This window comes from Orycteropus afer, unplaced genomic scaffold (genome assembly GCF_000298275.1).
Source record: "Orycteropus afer afer isolate SDZICR_OR568_19922 unplaced genomic scaffold, OryAfe1.0 scaffold00425, whole genome shotgun sequence".
Taxonomy (NCBI): domain Eukaryota; kingdom Metazoa; phylum Chordata; class Mammalia; order Tubulidentata; family Orycteropodidae; genus Orycteropus; species Orycteropus afer.
In genome coordinates, this window is record NW_006922012.1 from 1,709,383 (window position 1) to 1,728,689 (window position 19,307).

Consider the following 19,307-nt stretch of genomic DNA (forward strand, 5'->3'; position numbering starts at 1 on the left):
AAAAAATAAATAAATAAAATCAGGAAAGGTGTGTTTCAGGGTTGCATCCTTTCACCATACTTATTCAATCTGTATGCTGAGCAAAAAATACAAGATATTGGACTATATAAAGTACAACAAAGAATCAAGAATGGAGGAAGACTCACTAACAACCTTGATATGCAGATGACATATCCTTGCTTGCTGAAAGTGAAGAGAACTTGAAGTACTTACAGATGAAAATCAAAGACTACACTCTTCAGTATGGAATATATCTCAACATAAACATAGCAAAAATTCTTAAACTGGACCAGTAAGCAATGTCATGATAAACGCAGAAATGATTTAAGTTGTAAAGGCTTTGATTTACTTAGATCTACAACCGACTCCCATGGAAGCAGCAGTCAAAAAGTCAAATAATGTATTGCATTGGGCAAATCTGCTGCAAAAAGACCTCTTCAAATGTTAAAAAGCAAAGATGTCACTTTAAGGACTAAGGTGTGCCTGACCCAAGCCACAGTTATTTTCAATCACCCCAATCATACACATGTTAAAGCAGGATAATGAATAAGGAAGACTGAAGAATAATTGATGCCTTTGAATTATGATGTGGGTTAAGACTACTGAGTATACCATTGACTGCCAGAAACAAATTTGTCTGGGAAATGTACAGCCAGAATGGTCCTTAAAAGCACGGAGGTCACACTTCACCTTGTGTACTTTGTACATGTTATCAGGAGGGACCAGTCCCTGGGGAAGGACATCATGCTTGGTAATGTACAGGGTCAGCAAAAAAGAGGAACACCTTCAATAAGATGGATTTGGATTGACATAGTGGCTGTGACAATGGGCTCAAACAAGGCAACAATTGTGAGGATGGTGCATACTAGCCACTGTCTCATTCAGCTGTACATAGGGTCACTCTGAGTCAGAACTAACTAGACAGCACCTAACAGCGATAAGAACATGCACTTTTCAGAACTTTTCAGTACATAATGAAGCTGGGATTCAAAGAGAGGTCTTTCTGCAAGAGTCTGAACTCTTAACAACCACACAATACACTCAGTATACTCCAATTATTTAAGAGGTATTATTATATAGTTAACAGCTCATGTTAACCAGGTGTACAATCTCAGGCAAGTTATTTAAGAACTCCTAGTTTTCCCTTAGAGTACTTGTGAGATTAAACAAGTATTATTTGTAAAGCATTTAGAACAATGCATGGCATGTAGTAAGTGCTCAGTAAGTATTAGATATTATTATAAGCCCACATCCCACATTATATTATTGTATAGGAGAGGTTTTAAAAATTTTCTAGTTTTCTCTGATAAAGAAACCAAAAATGACACTAACTGCCATCAAGGTGATTCCAACTCATAGAGCTCCCCATTGGGTTTCCAAGGTCATAAATCTTTATGGAAGAAGACTGCTTCATCTTCCTCCTACAAAGTAGCTGGTGGGTTTGAAACACCAACTTTCTGGTTAGTAGCCAAATGCCTTATCCACTATACCACCAGAGCTCCTTATGTCTGTTGAATAGGTTAAATATAGTGATAAAAAGGATTTCTAATTCAAGAATCCAATTTATATTGTTCTTTGAAAATAAATGAGATTCCCAGGAAATTTCAACAATGCTATATGACGAACAGAAGATTTCAAAGCTCAAAAAGACAAAGCCAATTACTATAATGAACTGTGCAAAGACGTGGACCAAAACTAGAAAACCAAAAGGGAAGAGCACACTCAGTATTTCTCAAGCTGAAAGAACTGAAGAAAAAATTTAAGCCTTGAGTTGCAATACTGAAAGATTCTATGGGCAAAATACTGAATGATGCAGGAAGCATCAAAAGAAGATGGAAGGAATACACAGAGTCACTGTACCAAAAAATTGGTTGATGTTCATCCATTTCAGAAGGTGGCATATAATCAAGAACCAATGGTATTGAAGGAAGAAGTCAGAGCTCCAATGAATGAATCTGGTGAAAAACAAGGCTCCAGGAATAGACAGAATACCCACTGAGATGTTTCAACAAATGGATGCCCCACTGGAGGCACTCACTTGGTTATGCCAAGAGATCTGGAAGACAGCTACCTAGCCAACTGACTGGAAAAGATCTGTATTTGTACCCATTCCAAAGAAATGTGATCCCACAGAATGTGGAAATTATCGAACAATATCACTAATATCACATACAAGTAAAATCTTACTGAAGATAATTCAAAAACGGTTGCAGCAATATATTGACAGAGAGCATACAGAAATGCAAGCTGGATTCAGAAGAGGATGTGGAACAGGGATATCATTGCTGATGTCAGGTGGATCTCAGCTGAAAGCAAAGAATATCAGAAAGATGTTTACATATGTTTTATTGACTATGCAAAAGCATTTGATGGTGTGGATCATAGCAAATTATGGATAACATTGAGAAGAATGGGAATTCAGAACACTTAACTGAATTCATGAGGAACTTGTACATAGATCAGGAGGCTGTAATTCGAACGGAACAAGGGATACTACTGCATGGTTCAAAATCAAGAAGGGAGTGTGTCAAAGTTGTATCCTTTCACCATACTTATTCAACTTGTATGCTGAGCAAATAATCCGAGAAGCTGGACTACATGAAGAACGTAGCATCAGGATTGAAGGAAGAATCATTAACATCCTGCGATATGCTGATAACACACCTTTGCTTGCTGAAAGTGAGGATGACTTGAAGCACTTATTGATGAAGATTAAAGACTACAGTCAGCAATATGGATTATATCTCAACATAAAGAAAACAGAAATCCTCACAACTGGTCCAAAAAACAGCTTCACAATGGATGGAGAAAAGACTGAAGTTGTCAAGGACTTCATATTATTTGGTTCTACAATCAACACCAATGGAAGCAGCAGTCAAGACATCAGACAATATATTGCCTTGGGAAATCTGCTTCAAAAGACCTCTTTCAAGTGTTGAAGAGCAAAGATGTCTCCTTGAAGACTAAGGTGTGCCTAACCCAAGCCAGGTATTTTCATTCTCCTCTCACGCATGTGAGAGCTGGACAATGAATAAGGAACACCAAAGAAGAGGTGATACTTTTGAGTTGTGGTGTTGGAGAAGAATGTTAACAGTACCATGGGTTACTAAAAGGACTAACAAATCTGTCCTGGAAGAAGTGCAGCCAGAATGCTCCTTGGAAGTGAGAATGGCCAGACTGTCTCATCCATTTTGGTCATATTGTCAGAAGGAAACATTACCTGGAGAAGGATATCATGCTTGGTGATGTGGAGGGACAACAAAGAAGGGGAAGGCCCTCAACAAAATCCATAGACATAGTGGTTGCAATGATGGTTGCAGGTATAGCAAGGATCAGGAGGCTGGCAGAAGACTGGCTGGTTTTGGTTCTGCTGTGCAAGGTTCACTATGAGTCAGAGACAATGCAACAGCACCTAACAACAACAATATGCTATAAAATCAGAAATGCATTAAATATTTCCAGGGTCAAATAGAGAAAAAAACAGCCTCTTAGATAAGCACATTATCTACAACAAAGCAAAGAACAAGTACCTTTTCAGTTTAAGAAAAATAGATTCTGAAAAACTATTAAGGATAATAAATGGAAATTCATTGTATAGAATGAATTGTTAATAATTTAAGATTATTTTTCAAATGAATTCATAATCGCTTCCCTCAGTGGACTATGCGTACTTTTATTTTAGTGAAAGTAAAAGTTAAAGCATGCATTAGTTTACTCCAGACCACGGTCAGTCAAGTTCACCATATCATAAAGTTTTAAGTTCTTCAACCAAAAATTCTCCTATCATTTTTGGGAATATTACAGATGGTTCATACCATGGTGAAAACGGAAAAACATTCTCTAGAAACACACAGCATCCTAAATGTGATAATATATACAAGTCATAATTTTCTATCACTTGTAATAGTGAGAGAAATGAGGGAAAACACTGACAATTTATTTTTATACTGTTCATGTAGTGACATAAGCGATATTCAGTACTACTGCACCTGCAGTCAAACTACCCTAAAAAAAGCATTTCCAAAATGTTTCATGGTCTCTCTGGTTGAGGTATCTACTAAAGCATCATTAATATTTTTACAGTGGCAATAGATTAAAAATTTTCAAAAAAACTTCAAGCATCAATGTACATGCTCATTAAACAGGTGTTACCACTAAGAAGTCTTGATGGTTCAATGGTTACGCACACAGCTGCTAACTGAAAGACTGGAGATTTGAACCCACCTAGCCGCTCTGTGACAGAAAGACCTGGAATCTGCTTATACAGATTACAGCCTAGAAAACCCCTTGGGGCAGTTCTACTTTGTCACAGGGGGTTGCTATGAGTTGAAAACTGACGTAACAGCACCTAACAACAACATCACTAAATATCAAATACGAACATGATTACATTTTTAATATGCATTTTTAAGCATGAATATAAAGAAGACTTAGAAAGAAAACATAGTGTAGAAGAATAAGCAAAATGCATTCCTGGCTCTGCCGACTGCCATCAATTTATGAAAAGATATTATGAACAGAAGCTTCAAAGGTGCTGGTTTGTGAACCAGCACCATGTCTTCAGTACAGCACTTTTTTTTTTTTTTTTAATTTTTATTGTGATTTGGGTGAAAGTTTAGAGCAAATTCACTTTCCATACAGCAGCTCACATACACTTTGTCTCATGACATTGACTGTAATTTCCCACAATGCAACAGCTCCCCTCTCACTTCCTCCCCATAGTTACCTCTTCCCTATGTCCTTCCCTCCCATGCACTCCTGCCCCCTGAGCTGTCTCCCTGTGTATACACAGCCCTTCTATTGTCCCATGATTGTTCTCTCCCAGGAGTGTATCTACCTAGTGTAAATGTTCAGCTGATATGCCTGTCTTTTCTTTGGCTGGAAGCCACTGGAGTGGGTTCAATTCCAGACATAAAGGGAAGACTGGGCAATCTACTTCTGTAGGGATAATGCCTCAGAAATCCAAGGAGGGGTCGCTGTGAGTCAGATCCGACTCGATGACAGTGAGTTTGGCTGTTTTCTTTTTTTGGTAGGGGCCATAGTCTCAGAGGTTCCACTGGGCTCTATCAGACCAGTAAACTTGGTCCTTTTTTTTTTCTTTTAAATAATTTTGAGTTTTGTTCCACATTGTTCTTCCACTCTATCCTGGATCTCCTGCAATAGATCACCCTCTGAGTAGTTACAGTGGTAGCCAGGCACCATCTAGTTCTTCTGGTCTCATAGTTGTATAGGCTGAGGATCGCATGGATCTAATTGTTTCCCTGTGTCTTTGGTTTTCTTCCTCCTTCTTTTGCTCTGGATGAAGGGAGACCCATTGTTGCATCTAGATGGCCACTTGCAAGCTTTTAAGACCCCAATTGCTTCTTGCCAAAGTAGGATGCATGTAGTATGTTATGCCAGTTGCAGCTCAGCACATTTAACCCTGTCTTCTGCAACAGGGATAACCCTTTAGGTTCATGGATATTAACAGAAGCAGTAAGAAAATGGTAACACAGACTTGGAGAAGGTAAAGTTCATCATGTGTAATAATGCAAATATAAAGGAGGAAAGGGCTTAATTTGTGCAATCCTCTCATAAAGAGACAAAATGCAAAGCAAAATGCACATGAGAGTGACAGGGGCATGTCTCTTTAAAAGCACACGTGACACTGAAGTGTGTAAACATAAAAAAAGTGATTTGACCACCAAAATAAATAAGAACAGTAATGACTATAATCCATTTAGGAAAGTGGAAATCCATGAGTTGATACTGATAATAAATTGTAAGTAAATACACATATAAATGAAATAGTGAACACTCTTCCTTATAGTGTTACAGTGTTGATGTTGTTGTTATGTGCTATCAAGTCGGACCCGACTCATAGCGATCCCTCCTTGGGTTTCCGAGGCAGTATCACCATGGAAGTAGATTGCCCCATCTTCCTTCCAAGGAGTGGCTGGTGGGTTTGAACCTCCAGCCTTCTGGTTAGCAGTCAAGTGCCTTAGACTCAGTGTTGATAAGTATCATCAAATGATACACGTGGCTGTTGTTATTGTTAGCTGCTGCTGAGTAGGCCCCACACACATAGGGACCCCATGCACAATCAGACTGGACTACTGTGCTCCATACAAAGGACCTCTGATGGTGCAGTGCCTAAGGCATCTGACTACTAACCAGAAGGGTGGCGGTTCAAATCCACCAGCCACTCCTCGGAAGGAAGATGGGGCATTCTACTTCCATAAAGATTTGCCGCCTTAGAAACCCAATGGGGGTCGCTATGAGTCGGGATAGACTCAATAGCAGTGGGTTTGGTTTGGGGTTTACTGTGCTCCATTGAGCTTTCATTCATTAACTCTTCAGAAGCACATAGCCATGCATTTCAGTCCAGCCTGTCTTAGGCTAGGAGCTCTGCAGAGACCTGTTCAGCACCATACCAGCCTCCACTGACAGACAGGTGGTGGTTGCACTCGAAACGTGTTGCTCACAAATCAACCCTGGGTCTCCCACAAAACCAAAAGACCCACTCATAGAGTTCCTATAGGACAGAGGAGAACTCCCCAATAGGATTTTCCAGGGTGTAAATCTTTACATAAGCAAACTGTCTTGTCTTTCTGCTGTGTAGCAGCTGGTGGATTCAAACCACCAACCTTTTGCTTAACACTCAAATGCTTTAAACACCATACTACCAGAGCTCCTGGGTCTCCCTCAAGGTAGTTGAGAATTTTGCCAGTTGTTCTGGTTACCTAGCGCTGCTCTGACAAGAACATACCACAAATGGGATGGCCTTAACATCCAGCTGCCCAGTTACTCAACCAGGCCCAGCCAAGTTAACACACAAACTGAACTACGATTCCACCCCTTATCAACTTGGCACCTGCACAGATCTCCTTTACTGGGTAGCTCTAATCCCCTAGTTCCTGAGTGGCGACCTCACCCCCTTGGACTGGTGGGCCCCCTTCCTCTACCGCTTGGGCATGGTAGCCCTGCCCACTCTCTCTTGGGCAGCCGCTATGACTCCATCCCACTAGCTCATATGAACAAGCAGTCCCACACTCCAGAACCAAGCTGTCGAAGGTCTAAGTCTTTGAAACCTAGGGGACTGTGGTGGTTCCAACCCCAGAGACCATGGTCCAACCCTTTGAGGCTGAGGCAGCTCTGCTTCCTGTTTTCTTGGTCTCTCCACTTCTAATAATTAATGCCTAAGGCAACCCACTCCACAGGAAATGGTCCTGCCCTAAAAGCACTTAACTTTCTTGCTCTATGGGCCGGCCAAACTGCTACTCCATTTTATGCTGCTCTCTTCTACCAAGTAACGCCTGAAGGCAACCCACTCTGCCAGGAAGCTGCCTGCCCAATGGCAAGCAGCTTTCTCCTCCATGGGCTGGTAAGCCTGTTGCTGTTTAATGCTGGTCTCTGGGCTCTGCTACTGCTGTCTCTCATGCTGGTTCTCTCGGCTCTGCTCCTGTCATCTCTCACACCAGTCTCTTAGCTCTGCTCGTGCTGTCTCTCATGCTGTACGCTGGGGTCTCTCTGCCAGGGTCTCAGGTTAAGGACACACTCCACTCCTGTTTCCACATTTTAGGTATCTGTCAGGGCAGCACCCCACTCTCTCAGTACCATATTCTGTTTTGGCTACCTAATGCCACTCTGACAAGAATATACCACAAATGGGATGGCCTTAACAACAGGAGTTTTTTCTTACAATTTGGAAGCTTTAAGTCCAAGTTCAAATGCCAGGCTCTAGAGGCTGTGTGAAAGCCCCTCAACCTTGGGCTTCAGCTTTGCCTCTTGTGAAGCTAGAGGCGTTTCTTCACTCAGGCAGCTACTGGCTGCTGAGGCTAACAAGCCCAAAGTTGACAAAAAAACAAATGGCACAGTCTTGATGTTACCAAAACACATGGTAGGCCATTCATTCAAGTTCATTCTAAGTCCCAAGGTTGGCAGAGCATGTGAGCAACATGGCTGCATGCAGAGTCCAAGTGTGCCATAAGCTAGAGACCATTCCCCAAGGCTTCTCCTTATATATAAGAAGCAGACCACATCCCTAAGGCAGCTACTCAGCTTCTCACAGCAGATTCCACCATGGAGTTGATTACCAGTCTCATGGGGAATACTACATCCAGCTGCCCAGCCACTCAACCAGGCCCAGCCAAGTTGACACACAAACTGAACTACCACACCACTGAATTACCATTTCCCCTAACACGTGTGAAGAGGTTAAAAAAATCACTATTTTGTAACGATCATAATAAAGACTGGTTCAGGTAAAAAGTCATCAGTGGATGTTTAAATTGGGGTGACTTTTGATAAGGAGCAGGGTTATCTGCATGGTCTAAAAAGAACCCAAAGCAGCTTGCTCCTGCTCCCTTACACTCATCTCAACAGAGAAAAGACAAAATTTTATGAGACTTCTAATGTCTTCTCTGATAACTACTCTAAAAAAAATGATCAATAATTAGACAGAAGGGAGTTGTTAGATATACAGCTGCTATCTATATACTTTGACCAAGAGCCCTGGTGGCATAATGATTAAAGCATTCAGCTACTAACCAACAGTTCAGCAATTCAAACCCACCAGCCACTCTAAGGGAGAAAAGATGTGGCAGTCTGCTTCTGTAAAGATTTACCCTATGGGGCAGTTCTGCTCTGTCCTACAGGGTCACTATAAGTCAGAACAGACTCAATGGCAGTGGGACTGGTTTTGGTGTACTTTGGGCAGTGGACATTTAATTAAATAGATGAAATCCATATTTCTCTTTGTTTTCCCTCCAGCTAATACTTTATGGAAAATACCTAAAGAAATAGATTACAAGTGTTAACAATCCAGATCTCAGCCAAGAACTTAAATTAAAATTGTAATTTACTATGTATTTTAAACACACCATTAAGTACACACGGGTACTGACAGAATATTATTACTCAGTGTTCTAAATACCATATGAGAGAACAAAAAACACAGAGACTGTCCCCCCCAACAAAGGCAGAGGAACTGAAATTAAATTCTTTGGCTCTGATGTGATTATTTTTTATATGAGAACTAAGTAATTTCTAAGAGAATTCACCTTAAAATAAAAATTTTAGTTTGAAAAAGTCATTCACTTTATACACATTCTTAGTAATACGTCTAAGATATCAAATTGCATTATTAATTAGCTGGGTTTTTTTCTAATGCCAATTTATATTTCAACTGTATCAATTTCAAATCAACATTCCAAACTAATGCAGAGGGATTTTTCCTCCCCTGTTCACTAAAAGGTACGTGCCAGCCAGTGGCGCAGGGGCTCCTGGGCCACTAGGGCCATCCCTCTGACACAATGGGAGGGGGAGAGGTAAGGGATCCTGAACAGTCCATCCAGGAGATCTATGCTTTTCATTTCAGAGCCAGAAATCGGGGACTGCCCCCAGTGCACAGGAGACATAAGAACAAAGTTGGAGGGCTAACACTTCCTGACTCAAAACATTTAAAAGCCATAGTAGTCCAGTATGTTTCGGGCATAATGATAGGTAGAGACCAATGGAGTAGAATTTAGAGTCCAGAAATAAACCCAAATGTCAACTGATTTTTGCCAAGGGTGTTGAGTGCAACCGATAGAGAAAGAGTAGTCTCTTTACTAAGCAGTGTTGGGAAACCTAAATTTCCACAAATAAATAAAATTGGACCTGTATATCACACCATACACAAAAACTAACTCAAAATGGATCAAACACCTAAATGTAAGTGGTAAAACCATAAAATTCTTAGATTAAAACATAAGGGTAATGTGTCAGAACTTAATTTTTAACAACAGGTTCTTAGAAGACACTGCAAGCACAAGCAACAAAAGACAAAATAGGTAGGTGAGACCTCATGAAAACTGAAGACGTGCTCATCGAAGGAATTTATGAACATAGTGAAGAGCAAATACAAACTGGGAGAAAAGCTTTGGGAACTATCTATCTGACAGTTATTTAATATTGAGACTATATAAGTAACTTCTACAACTTAACAAGAGAAAAACAAATAATCCAATCAAAAATGGGCAAAGGACTTGAACAGACATTTCACAAAGGAAGAATACAAATGGCCAACAAGCACATGAAAAGATGTTCAATGTCATTAAACCAAAAAAACAAAACCCACTGCCATCAAGCTGACACCAATGCATAGTGACTGTGATGGCTGAGGCAGTGTGTCAACTTGGCTGGGCCACAATAATGAGTGGTTTGGCAGATGTAGCTATCACCCATGATGAGATCTAATATAACGTAATCACTTCTATGATGACATCTGCTAAGAGCAACCAGTCAGCTGAAGGGTGTTTCATCAAGTGTGTGGCCTGCTTCCAATACATGTGGACATCCTGGCTAAAGCTCTCTGGCTTTTTGCTCAATCTGCATCTCACATCTGGTCATCATCATCAGCTGACCTCCCACTCTTTGGACTTGAGCCAGCAGCCTGCTATACGGCCTGCTGATCTTCAGATTCATTAGCCTACAAGCCAGTGAGCCAGCAGCTGACCATCTTACCTGCCTATCTTGGATTCATCAGCCTCCACAGACTGGGAGCCAGCAGCCTGCCAGCTGACTGACGATCTTGGGTTTGTCAGCCCCTGCACCTACGGGAGTCAGGAGATGCCTCCAGCCTGACATCTGACCCACGGATTAGGGACTTACCAGCTTTTACAACCTCATGAGCCATTTCTTTGAAATAAATCTCCTTATGTATATATATATGTATGTATGTATGTATGTATATGTTTATCTATGTATGCATGTGTATATATACATGTATGTATGTATGTGTGTATATATATATATATGCACACATACACACACATAAGCTTTACTGGCTTTGCTTCTGTAGAGAACCCAGCCTAAGATAGTGGCCATATAGGACAGAGTAAAACTGCCATATAGGGTTCTCCAGTCTGTAATCTCTACAGAAGCAGACTGTCACATATTCTTCCTGCAGGGATATGCAAATCAAAACTAACATATCACTTCACACCTACTAAGATGTCTAGGATTAAAAACAGAGAAAGCAACAGGTATTGGCAAAGATATGGTAAGATCAAAACACTCATCTATTGCTGATAGGATTGTAAAATGGTACAGCTGCTATAGAAAATAGTTTGGCAGTTCCTCAAAAAGTTAAACAAAGAATTACCATATGATCAAGCAATTCCACTCTAAGGCATATACCCAAAAAGAATTGAAAGCAGTCGCACAAACAAATGGGAGCTCTACTGGCATAGTGCCTAAGGCATTTGACTGCTAACCAGAAGGCTGGCAGTTCAAACCCACCACCCACTCCTCAGAAGGAAGACTGGGCAATCTACTTCCATAGAGATGCTTCCTCGGAAACCCAAGGAGGGGTTACTATGAGTTGAATTGACTCAATGGCAATGAGTTTTCTTTGTTTGTTTGTTTTAGGAGCACAAACAGATATTCATATTCCAATGTTCACTGCAGCACTATTCACAATACCATAATATAGAAACACCATAAATGTCTATCAACAGGTGAATGGATAAAGAAAATGTGGCACAAACATACAATGGAATACTACTCAGTCATAAAGAAAACTGAAGTTCTGACACATACTACAACATGGATGAACCTTGAAAACATATGCTGAGTGAAGTCAGTCAGTTACCAAAGGACAAATGTTGTATGATTCCATACATATAAAGTATCAGAAATAGGCAAGTGTCTACAGACCAAAGTTTGTTAGTGGTTATAAGAGACAGTCAGGAGGGGAAAAGGTGGACTCATTGCTTAGGGATGCTGAGCTTCTGTTACAGGTGGGGGGAATATTTGGAAACTAATAATGGTGATGGCTGAATATCATAAATGTAATTAATGTCACTGAACTGTACACATGAAGAAGGCTGAAGCAGCAAATGTTCTGTTATACATATTACATTGAGCTGTATGTTTACGATCTGTGCACTGTACTGTTTGTGAACTGTACCTTAATAAAAAAAAAAATACGTTTCTTAAATTTTCTGTTAACGATTTAAAACAAATGCACTACCTAGGGAACTTTCGAGCTTATTTTCTGTGGTGAAGTAGAGACAGATTCATTAATCTGAGTTGATACACTAGTACTACTTCTGTCAACTGCCAAGAAGCTGGACTGTACGAAGAAGAAGGCAGCAACAGGATTGGAGGAAGAACTATGAACAACCTGCAATACACAGATGATACAACATTGCTTGCTGAAAACAAAGACGATGTGAAGCACTTACTGATTTACAAAGCACTTACAAAGACAAAGCCTTCACTACAGATTACACCTCAACATAAAGAAGAAAAAAAAAATCCTAATACTCAACCAATAAGCAAGATAACAATAAATGGAGAAATGACTGAAGTTGTCAAGGATTTCATTTTACTCGGATCCACAATCGATGTTGATGGAAGCAGCAGTCAAGAATTCAAACAACACATTCCACTGGGCAAATCGACCGCAAGAGATCTCTTTAAAATGTTATAAAGCAAAGATGTCCCTTTGAGGACTAAGGACCAAGTGTGCCTGTCCTAAGCCATGGTATTTTCAATTACTTCATGTGCATATGAAAGCTGGACAATGAATAAAGAAGACAAAAGAAGAATTGATACCTTTGAATTATGGTGTTGGCAAAGAATATTGAATACACCATGGACAGCCAGAGGAATGAACCATTCTGCCTTGTCAGAAGTACAACCAGAGTGTTCTTTAGATGTGAGGATGACATGTTATCAGGAGGAACAGTACCTGGAGAAAGACTTGGTAAAGTAGAGGGTCAACGAAAAAAAGACCCTCAACGAGATAGATAGACTGACACAGTGGCTGCAACAACGGGCTCAAGCCTAGCAAAGACTGTGAGAATGGCGCAGGACCAGGCAGTGTTTCTGTTTACACAGGAGCACTATGGGTCGAAGCTGACATGACAGCACCTAACAGACACCACCTTACCACACTGCATCATAGTACCTGGTTACCCTAACTGTGCTCTCCAAACTGGGAGCTCCTTGAGTACAGAAATCACGTCTTATTTACCAGTTCCCATAGTACCAGCACTCTAGTTCCGGGTCTCGATTAAAGGGAGGCAGGCGAGAAGGAAGGAGTTGAAACAATTCCACATAGTGTGCTTTATAAGGAATATTGACTCAAATTCTGCCTCTTTTCAGAGAAATGATTCAGAGAAACAGCAGTTAAGAGCTCTAGAGTGACACCACCTGGGTTCAAAGCATGTGAATGATTTATTTGTGTGTGCAGAAGCCCTGGTTGTGCACTGGTTATGTGATCAGCTGCTAACCAAAAGACTGGCAGTTTGAATCCACCAGCCACTCTGTGGGAGAAAGATGTGGCAGTCTGCTTCCAAAAAAATTTACAGCCTTGAAAACTCTGTGCAGTAGTTCTACTCTGTCTTACAGGGTCACTATGAATCAGAACCAACTTGATGGCAATGGGATTTCTGCATGCCTCCATTTCCTTATGTGTGCAATGGAAGGGATAACATCTTCAGAAGGTTATTATGAGATTTCAGGGAGATAGTTCATAAAAAGGCTTTTCAAAAGCACTTTAGACCAATACCTGGCACACATAACACATGTTTTTATGCTGAAACAATCTGTTTGTACAAGCTGAAATTATAGCATTATTTTCAAACATATTATCATACGCATCTGTATTTTTTAATAATCATTTTATATGCCAAAAATCACACACTGTCACCTAAAAAACAATGTTGGTTCATTTTGTAGGTTGGTTTTCTCATTTTCACCTTTAATTCCTAGTAAATATCAATACAGTCCAATAAAAGCCAGAAATTATTTGTACTCACAACTACATCAAAAGACTGGATAAATTATACCGTGCATGTACACTGAGGCCCAAAGTTACGAATATTAGACACATGGGGAATTTCACCATAACAAATATTCAAATACACATTTACTATGAAATTTCAAAAGGCGATTATCACTTCTAATGCTTCAACAGATACTGTTAGGAAAAAAAGTATTGTTTCCTCAATTGAAAGATACAGCAAATGCCATTAAGCCATAGTAATCACTTCAGTATCTTGAAGGAGGAAAAATTTCAACATGTTTTGCTATGTTTCTCTCTCATATATGAAAATGATAAAGTCTTTCATGTAACACTATGTAAATAAAAAAGCTAAGTCCTCAGTCATCAAATAAGAATAGTCCCAGGTACAGTTCAAAATAGTTGAATAATCTGCTAAAGTAAAAAGTCCAGACCTTCAGGGCCTTTTTTTTATTTATCTTTTTACTGCTTTGGGTGAAAGTTTACATATCAAATTGGGTTTACATTCAACTATTGTTACACATTTTGATTCATGACATTAATTGCCATCCCCACACTGTACATAATGCAATAACAGCACTCTTCCAACTTCCTCCCTGTGTTACCATTTCTATTTGTTCTTCCCCATCTCTTTCTGCCTTAGCTTTATCCTTGGGCAAATGCTGCCCTTTTGATCGCCACTGCAGATGGCCCCTTCCTTCTTTCAAGTCTGACTTAGTCTATATACAGACATAGTGTTAAATAGGTTACACTATGTTGGTTGTTCTCAGGAGTCCGTACCTCCCTGGTGGTGTTGTTCACCTTATCGGCCTATCTATTACTTGGCTGAAAGTTAAGCCACAGGAAGTGAGTTTGGTTCCAGGATTAAAGGGTGTTTAAGGGCCATAGTTTCAGGGGTTCCACCAGTCTCTATCCAACCAGTAAGCCTCTTTTTATGATTTTGTGTTTTGTTCCAAATTTTTCTGCCACTCCATCCAGGACCTCCTCTTATGACCCCTTTCATAGCAATCACCAGTAGTAGCTAGGTATCTTCTAATTCTTCTGGTCTCAAGGTTGTGGAGGCTGGGGTTCACATGGTCCATCAGTCCTCTGGACTTATTTTTCCCATGCATCTCTGATTTTCTTCACTCATCTTTGTTCCAGACATGGAGAGACCAATAGTTGCACCTTAGATGGCTGCTCACAAATTTTTAAGACCTCTCTTCAGAGTCTTTTAAATTAACCAGGAAAGAGTATAAAGAAATCAGAGTGTATCTAAGAACTATTCATGAATCCCAAGTGAATGAGGTAAAATTTGGGAAAGGAACAATTCAGTAAACACTGTATTTTTAAAAGGCCCTTTTATAATAACTGATGATATGAATCTCATTCTTACAATTTTTCAGAACCTCACGTTAGATTTCAGATACCACATGTTTTACATACCACATGATCGTGAAGACAGTATGTTCTAACCAGGGTGCATTGAAGCAATTGTTCATGGACATGTTAAAAAGCATAAAACTTTCTTTCACCACGAGTCCAATTACAACTGTTCAAATAAACTACATTTTTTTCTTGCATTATGGAAATACCCAGATTTAGCTCACCAATAAATCATGGGGAACAGCCAACCATCCTAATCCAGCAATAAGACAAAGAAACTATAGGGACAACTAGGCCTCTTCCTAAGGTACTTAAGAGTGTTTTCCCCATTTTACAGTATCTTCCTATTACAAATCATAAAATGGAAATATAGATATTTCAAAAAAAAAAAAAAGGACCTTTATAACCTTCAACTATTTGGCTACAGGTTTTTGGAGTCACTGTGCAAAATTTATTTCCATACTCAAAAGATTCAAAGGGTTAATCTTCCTTAGTTTACTGTGTTTTATATGTTAAAATACACTGTATACAGAGCAAGATATATTGGTAGTATCATGGAGTTCTGCCTTCCAAATACTATCCTCACACAATTTTCCTAAATATGTTCTTCTAAGGTTGGTGGTTTCAAACCCACCAGCCACTCTGCGGAATCAAGACTGGGCAATCGACTCACATAAAGATTTACTGCCTCGGAAATCCAATGGGAGTCGCTATGAGTCAGAATCAACTTGACAGCCGTGGGTAAGCTCCTAGGAGGCTGACAAATTAACTATGAAAAAGATATAATGCGGAGGGCAGAAAAAGATGGCTCCTTTTTCAAACACCTACTTACTCCTCCTATCTTAAAACAAGTATTTATTAATCAATAGAAACGCAAGGGTTAAAATGGATCTTGAATCTGCTTTAAAAGGAAAAGTCCTTTATTTAGAATTATACTAATTGTGCATGCACTATTCTCTGTCGCATACCAGGCTGAGGAATCCACTGCAGACGTATAAGGAGGCCCTGGTATGCGATGCACCTTAAGGACCTTTGGTGTTCTGTTTCATGCAGCAATCCACCATTCTGAGGAGAGTACATCAAGGTAATAAGAGGAGTTGTTACTATTGTCAATATTATTTAAATTAATTTTACCTGTGAAAAATATGACACGATAACTGAAAAAGCAGGCTTCTTTGGCTTTATCGCATCCTTATCAGAACTTCTAATTGACAGTTATAGGTCATTTATTGAAGGCCCAAGGAAAAGTCTCTGCAGTTTGGAATAAAATCTTTTAGAACATGAGGCCAGCCAGGTACATGTGACATAAATTATCCCTGGTGGTGAAAAGGCTGGGGACCAGCTGGCTGGGGTTAGCCCATCCATTTGTATAGAAACATGGTAATGACATGGGGAAAAAGCTTCCTGATAAAACAGCTGCTGTTCACCACAAATGACTAATAAGAAAGGTTATCAACTTCTCTGGCTAAGCTTCTTAGGCAAAAAGACTAACGGTCAACTTCGTAATATTGTGAAAGTCCTCCTTAGAAGCAATGGTTTAGACCAACTCACTCAGACGACTCTGAGTGAAGGGAAAAAAAATATTCATTTAATTTCCAAGGACTTTCCAGCAGCCAGAATTAGAGAACATTATGTTCCACGCTTCCCTTTTTTGAAGACAAGTAAGAACTAACCTGCTCTCTGAGTCTGAAATCTGTTGCTCATCTACGGCCCTCCCTTCTTCAGAAAACGAAATTATGAAAGCTACAGAGCTTACCAAAATGTTCTAGGGGCACAATTTTTCTGACACAAAAGAACAGAACCTATTCTATGAATGTAAGTGAGGAAATGCTGGACAGAAAACTAAGGTCACATTTTCCAACTGTATGTGTGACCTGTGACACTGAAGCCACCCAAAGAGACAAAGTCATGTAAAGAGGACCAGGTCAACTGATCTAGGGAAAACAGCAAGGGTGTCCTCCATAGAACCAAGCCACAATGCCATCTTTTCCACTCTGCGGAGCTTAGTTATAGACTGTGTGCTAACCTGGCTCTTCTATCACAGAACCACATCTAGGTAAAACCAGTCACTATTGAGTCAATACTCACTCACGGTGACCTCACATATGTCAGGGTTGAACTGAGCTCCATAGGGTTTGCAGTGGCTGATTTTTCAGAAGTAGATCACCAGGCCTTTTCCCAAAGTGCCTCTTGCTGGATCTGAACCCTCAAACTTTCTGTTAGCAGCCAAGCATGTCAACCACTGAACGCCCATCCTACTGCCACCATGTTTAAGAAGCCAGGTTCAGTGCATAGAAACACTATATTCTTTCAGAAAATCAGAAGCACTGGCTAATTCATCACCAAATAGTGTAGTACCAGTTGGAACACTGAAACTATGCCACAATAACCTAGGATGTAGATATTCTTCCCCATTTCAATATCATCTGAACTGGAGACAATACAGGGTTATAGCGTCTACAATTTACAAGCAGCGTATTAACTAACCTCCCAGAGATCGTAAGCTCCCCAGGGTTAGCAATTTTTATCTCATATATCTTCATGACCAAGAACAATGCCTGGGACAAAGTTGTTGTTGTTGTTAGAGGCCATCGAGTCATCTCCAACTCATAGTGACCCTGTTGTTGTTGTTGTTGTTGTTTGCCGTCGAGTCGGCCCCGACTCATAGCGACCCCTCCTTGGGTTTCCAAGGCAGTATCACTACGGAAGTAGGATTGCCCAACCTTCCTTCATAGTGACCCTACACACAGCAAAATGAAACACCGCTCGGCCCTGCACCAACTCCACGATCCTTGCTATACTCGAGCCCATCACCACTGCCACTGTCAATCCATCTCATTGAGGGCACAAAGTAGGCACTATATAAATATTTGGTCAGTGAATAAATGAATGAATGAATGATCATGTCTAAAAATAAATTAATAAAGCTGACATGAAACTGCTAAATTATGACTATTTGTTTACACAAATACTGTATTATATATTTATTTGGCCTAATTTCTATTCTCTTTAGAAGCATGTACCTCTATTACTTTACAAATTTGCCTGCCCTGGCTTTTCCTCCAACCAAGAACATAACAAATCCAAGAAGACTGATTCTTTGTTCATCTAAATTATATTTAATATATGAGAAGGGAACCAGAATTAGATGGACAAAATATTTCATCTTCGAAGAATGGATCTCTTAGCAAAAATAACATATATTTAAACTTATACCTATGTTACACAAAAACATGTTGTTGTTGTGTTGTTGTTAGGTGCTGTCGAATAAGTTCCAACTCATAGCGACCCTATGTACAACACAACGAAACACTGCCTGATTTTGAGCCATTTTCACAACCATTGCTGTTTGAGCCCACTGTGTCTTTCCATTTTATTGAGGGTCTGGCCTCTTTTTTGCTAACTATGATAGTTGGAGCTGTGTGTCAACTTGGCAGGACCGCAATTCTATGCGGTTTAAACAGCTGTGATGTGGGTTATTCCCATGATGGGACCAGATGTATATGTTTTAAGCAGCCAATCCATTGAAAGGGAGTTTCTCCAGGGGTGTGGCCTGCTTCCAATATATTTATGGACATCCTGGGAAAAAGAGACACTCTTCTGTGGACTGGGATCCTGTTGTGCTGCCTACAACTGCCCATCAGTGAACAATCCACCATTCAGCCTGGAGATCTTGGATTCGTCATTCGTTAGAGTCAACAGCCCATATACTACTACCTCCAATCTTGAGCTCATCAGCCCCTGCAGCTGTCTGAGTTAGGAAAAGCCTCCAGCTTGACATTTAATCCAAGAACTTGGGACTTTCTAGCTTCTAAAACTGTGTGCTCTATTTTCCAAAGATAAATTTCTCTTTCTCTATATATAAGCTTTACTGGTTTTGCTTCTCTAGAGAACCGAGCCTAACACACTGACCCTCTGTTTTACCAAGCATGAAGTCCTTTTCCAGGGACTGGTCTCTTCAACAGCATGTTCATATCATGTGAGAGAAAGTCTCATCATCCTTGCTTCTAAGGAGCATTCCTGCCGTACTTCTTTCAAGACAGATTGGTTCGTTCTTCTGGGAGTACATGGTATATTCAATATTGTTCACTCACACAACAATTCAAAGGCATCAATTCTCACATGATCTTCCTTATTCACTGTCCAGCATTCACATGCATATGATGTT

The 19,307-nt window shown here is 40.1% G+C and overlaps 1 protein-coding gene across 1 annotated transcript in view; it reads right to left on the bottom strand.

Moving 5' to 3' along the window:
- NNT (nicotinamide nucleotide transhydrogenase) overlaps nucleotides 1–19,307 on the bottom strand; it is a 185,687-nt gene that overhangs the window by 26,297 nt on the left and 140,083 nt on the right. The window lies entirely within an intron of this gene.